The sequence below is a fragment of the Gavialis gangeticus genome, unplaced genomic scaffold (genome assembly GCF_001723915.1).
Source record: "Gavialis gangeticus isolate Ggan-Ray unplaced genomic scaffold, GavGan_comp1, whole genome shotgun sequence".
Taxonomy (NCBI): Eukaryota; Metazoa; Chordata; order Crocodylia; family Gavialidae; genus Gavialis; species Gavialis gangeticus.
The window spans coordinates 11,976,614-11,982,136 of NW_017729032.1; the positions used below are offsets into that span (position 1 = coordinate 11,976,614).

A 5,523-nucleotide genomic window follows, 5' to 3' on the forward strand; every position below is an offset into this window, starting at 1 on the left:
AAGACTTTTGGCCCTTATCTTAAGGCACTGTATTCTCAGGATGCTTTTTTTAAAAAAGAAAACAAAATCACAGTAAGCTCCAGGCAAAAGGACAAGAGCTGACAAGTCTGCTCCTCAGGTACAATAGAGCTGTCCACTCTGAGGCTAAAAATAATCATGTGAAAGGTATTAGCATCCTTGCACCAGGAACAAAAAGAGCTTCATTGGCTCCTGGAGACCTCTCAAATACCAGCAATTCTGTTCCAGCCTGCAAAGCAATGCAAAAAAAAAAAAAGAGAGACTAACCTATAGACAGGTGCTATACCCTCTTGGGCTATGTACCCTCACACCACCCTAAGAATTCTTCCTGGTCTGTGAGGAGGGTCAACATCCCAAATCAGAGTAAAAACTCAAACAGTGAAAGAAACCCAAATAACAGATGCTCCCAGCCTGGCCAGAATTTGGCCAGCAGGGCCAGGCAAGAATGTGCTTGTGGTGCCATGTCATCCAGCCTGTGGGGCTCCCCACAGGTCTGGAAATTTGGTGGTGGGGAGCGGTGCCATTGCTCCCCTGCTGCCAAATCTCTGGATCCAGGGAGAGCCCCAGGTCCTGCGCACTGTATCCGACACCCAATCCCAGCTTGAAGGGGTGGAGGTGGTCCTGAGCCCTAGGGCTTAATCCTGTGGGGGGGGCTGAGACGGGCAGTTCTGGGCCCCCAGAATCCAATCCTGGTGTACCAGGGTAGGTGAGGATAATGCCAGGGCCCTGGGACCCAATCCCAGTGCACAGAGGGCAGGAAGGGGCAGTGCCAGGTCCCCAAGACCCAATCCCAGTGCAAGGGGGTGGCGCCAGGCCCCTGAGACCCAATTCTATCATGCAGGGTGCAGTGTCGGGCCCCCAGTCCTGGTGTGTGGGGCAGGGAGGGGGCAGTGCCAGGCCCCAGGGCCCTGGAGATGGGCCCCACACCACTCATCGGGCCTGCAGGGCTAAGAGATTGAGCACCACTAGTCTAAATAAATGATTTCTTCATACCTACGACACTAGAAACGTATCACATCATTGACCCCAGCAGTCCAATAGGTCACCATGTCCTAACTATTGGGCTGCTGTTTCTAGTTATTGCTGAGTATCTCTCATAACCTAATGTTCAAGCCAGCTTGTATGGCTCACCACCTCCAGTTCCCACCCACAGCAGATGGCTAGGGAGTGTGGAGAGAGAGAGCAACTCCAGCCACCAGGCAGTGAGGAGCTGCCCACCTGCCCATGCTCCTACTCCTCCAGCCTCTGTTCTAAGAGGCCAGATGGTTTCCAGTGCATGTCAGCCAACATTTATTCTGGCATCTCTACCAAGAATAAGATAAATGTGCCAATGGGGCTCATTGTTTCTACCCAAGTGAGATTTTTACCTGACAGCAGCCTCTTCGGTGTACAGATCCTTCATAGGTCCAGGCCACTTCTGTTGCACATGACAACTGCTAGAGAAGCAACAGCCCAACCAAAATATAAAATAGGGACTGTCATTGCGTGCATTAAGTGTTCTCACATGCTTTCAGAAGCAATACTAACCTAGAGGGCAGTTACACAAGAATAGTCCCTCTAGCCTAAGAAAATGGAAGTGTCAGAAGGCTGCAAGGCAGCACTCAACCTCCTTCATCCCAACAGATCCATGAAGCCATCAAAATTGTGGAAAGATAACAGAGCCAGTGCTGGAAGACCAAATTCCTATATCAGGCGATGAAGCATTTTTGCATGTAGTTTCCATTCTAAATGTTCTTGCTTTGACCTGCTCAGCCAACCAGCCATAATATTAGTTTTCCCTTGAATATTAAGAGGGTGAATTAGTTGCAGATTTCCCGCTGCATACTTCACGATGACACAAGACTTTCTTTGAAGGACTGCAGGCCTTGTCACACTTGAGCAAAGTGGAACGTAGCTGAGGTGCTATCATGATCAGCATAGGACCAAAAATCCAGTTACAGGAGCAGTCTTCAGCCCATGTCAAACTCTCCTGTGCTCTCACCTGTTTCCTCTGGGCTCCCTGTTAGTTTGGAGAGGGGCACATAAAAGATTGCTGAAGAAAGGACAAGACGAATCTCTGTAGCAGCCACATAGAGAACAAAAGCATATGAACAGATACTTGAGAGGTTTACTTTCGCTGATGACATTTCTCCCAGCTTCTCCCATCCTTCCTGCAACAAGAAACTCTGCAGAGGAAAATGTACATTGACTTTCACTGAAGCTCACTTGTTGCACTTCACTATCTTGCATCAGTTGTGGCAGCTGTCACTGATGCCTGGATGACCAACTAGACATAGACCCCCTCCTATCTGAGAACATATAATAACGTTCCCTGAATCTTCATCAAGCTTTCATGTTGCAGAGAATTATGCCCCCAGACCAAAACCTAAGAAAACAGGCTGGGCGACAGTCCATCTGGGATAGGGAGAAAGGCAACTTTTAAATATATTAATAGTACCTACACTTTTGCACCCAAAATGAAAACTTTGGCACATTTTGGTTGGCCATAGAGTTAGCAAAATATGCATCAGCCAAATAGCTGACTTCAGAAAGTCAGATGTGTGGTTTGTTTTATTATCTAACATTAAAAAGGAAAGAATTTTTCGGGATCTTTGAAAGAAGGTGCTTGGCCCCTCTGGGACTGGGACCCAGCTGCAGGCAGTCAGCAGATGATGGTGTGCCTAGGTGGATGGCTGGGGGGCAGCAGCAAGGGATGACCCACTAATGAAGGTGGAGCTACCAGGAAGCTCAAGAACTCCTGGAGGATTTCTTAAGTGTGAGGAGGGGACACGTTGTGGTGCTGGAAGAAGCAGAGAGCTAGGAAGGTTTCATCTCCTTGCCTGAAGGAAGGCAGCAGGTTCTGGCTTGTTTGCTTATTTGTTTCTCCTGGTTTGGAGGTCTTGAAGCCTCTCAGAGGAGAAACAAAACTGTTTTGAAAACCGGGACGGAGAGCTAATTGACCTAGCTAAGGAAGCTGAATGGGTGATCCAGTTCCAATCTTCCACTTCCAGATGGCAAAATATTGCCTCTCAGAAGCTTGCAAGACAATTATTGTGATCCCATCTTCAAGTACCAGTGCAATTACCAGAGCTGTGACAGCTTCATGGGCAGAAAGATGCCTCTGACAAAGAAAGCAACCACCTGGCCATTCATTCATTCCCTCCCCAAATTCTGCAAGCTGGACAGCCTGTTGTCACATCATGCTGCCTTCAGCAGATAACTACTCTTCACTATCACATTTCAGTAACTTTTAGGAAATGATCACCCACATTTTGCATCTGTACAGTATTATAAATAGTTTCTCCTCTGAGTGGACACTGCAGTGGAAACCCCAGTGTTATGCCTCTGTGGACCGCATCACAAAGAACTGGAAAACGTATCAGTGCCTCACCTGAAAAAGTCCTTCATTGACATAACAACCTAGCTAGGTAGCTTGTTACCTGGAGATGTATATAAGATAAATTTATTTAAGTGTGTCAATAGACATGGACTGCATAGGATGCTGTAGAAGAGACGTGGGACCACTGTGGTTGTTCACAAACATCTGATTGCTCATTCCCACTTGCAAAGTTTTGATCCACTCCTCCCTTGTCCCAAAGCCTGTCCCTGCTCCTGCTCAGTCAAGTCCAGCAGCACAGAGCCAGTTGCTCTGTCCTCTGCAGCATGTCTTGGAGGGCACAATCATAATGGATGCCAAGGATTATTGCTCTGTTTTTACAGCTGCCCCACAAGCACAGCGTATTATCTAAGAAACCCATCATCTAGCCTGCAACACATTCTGAAATCTGAAATTTAAGAGCAGCTTAAAACAATTTAGCTACATCATTGTCACAGTTCTTACTTAGCTTGTCCTAAACTCAGTCCCAGATGGAAATTTCTGGGCTAACAATGGATATAAACATGGTCCAAATCCTATTTCAGTTTTAGGCATCTAAATATGACTTATATAGTAAAAAAAAGGCATATAAAAGGCCACACCTTCAGGGCTACTAGCAGACTTTGATATTCTATTTCCACCTATCCTTCTGAGTATGGCTAGCAGGAATTCACCATGCTCATTTACACTAGGCAGTCAGTAGGAGAATAGATGTAGGGCCAGAGAGAAGTAAGCCAAAGGAAACAGGTTTAGTGAGGTGGGCACGGTCTTGGAAGGAAGGGTGCCCTGGATTCTGGCCCCTGCTCCTGCATCCACTGGTCCCCATCCATTTTATCCAAAAACTGTACATGCAAAATACCGCAACAGAGAGTAGAGGCAAGAGCTTCCCAGATAAAAACAGGACTGCAACAGTCAGAGTGAATCCTTACTATGCATGCTCCAAAGGACAAGTTGTGCAGGTGGAAATAGCATCTAGAATCCGTGTAAGTAGCCCTAAATGCCACTCATGCATCTACAAACAGAAGAATAAATAGCATTTAGATGCCTAAAAGAGAAACAGGATTTTGGGCTGGTATGTCACACTGACAGCTAGATGCATGACCTACTTGCAATCTGTACTTTAATCTACAATCATATTGGGAAGTAAAGTTGTAAGATGTAAAGTCCTAGTACCATATGAAACCTCACATGGCCACTGTCTTCATCTTCTAATGGTACACTGCTGATCTACACCATAACAGACTACAGCTCCTGCCTTCTCAAAAAAAATCTTAGAAGAAAACAACATACCCAACTCATAATTGTGTTGCTTAAGCTATCTGGCCATCTGAAATATCTATTGCCTCTTGGATTGCTACGAATCCAAGTATGGGCTTCCAGGAAAAAGTACAAACACCCACCTTATGCTTCTCAGAATCTCTTCCTTTCCAATAGCCTCACAAAAATCTGCACCTTGCATAAACCATGACAAGAAACTAGAAACCATCCAAAAACATTAAAAGATATCCCCCTCTTTAAGGCTGGAATAATTAACATCATTTCAGCTTCACGCTCATGAATATCATAGGTATTATCAGCTTGGCAGAAAACTTTATCCAAGCATCTCTTTGTGTAGAATTAATGGGATATTCTTCGTAGAGCAAATCAGCACAGTACCATCAACCTCAGTATAGCTAATAACAGATATAAATCCATGAGTCTGAACAATATAAATCTTTGTATGGTGCCTCAGAGGAAAAAACCAACATTCATTATGTATATACAACAGAGACGTTTATCCGTAGTTTCATAGTTTCTAGGGTCAGAAGGGACCTGAGCAGATCATCAAGTCTGACCCCCTGCCATGGCAGGAAAGAGTACTGGGGTCAAACGACCCCAGCAAGGTGTACATCCAGCCTCCTCTTAAAGACTCCCAGGGTAGGAGCCAGCATCACTTCTCTTGGAAGTTGGTTCCAGATCCTAGCCGCCCTGACCGTGAAGTAGCGCCTCCTGATATCTAGTCTGAATCTACCCTCCGCCAGCTTGTGACCATTATTTCTAGTCACTCCTGGTAGTGCTTGGGGGAACAGGGACTCCCCCAGTGCCTGCTGGTCCCCTCGGACTAGTTTGTAACAGGCCACTAGATCCCCCTCCAGCCTTCTCTTGTGGAG

At 46.1% G+C, this 5,523-nt stretch overlaps 1 protein-coding gene across 1 annotated transcript in view; it reads right to left on the minus strand.

Annotated features, from left to right (window-relative positions):
- The window catches only part of DLG2 (discs large MAGUK scaffold protein 2), a 2,095,445-nt gene that overhangs the window by 1,770,022 nt on the left and 319,900 nt on the right, over window positions 1-5,523 (minus strand). The window lies entirely within an intron of this gene.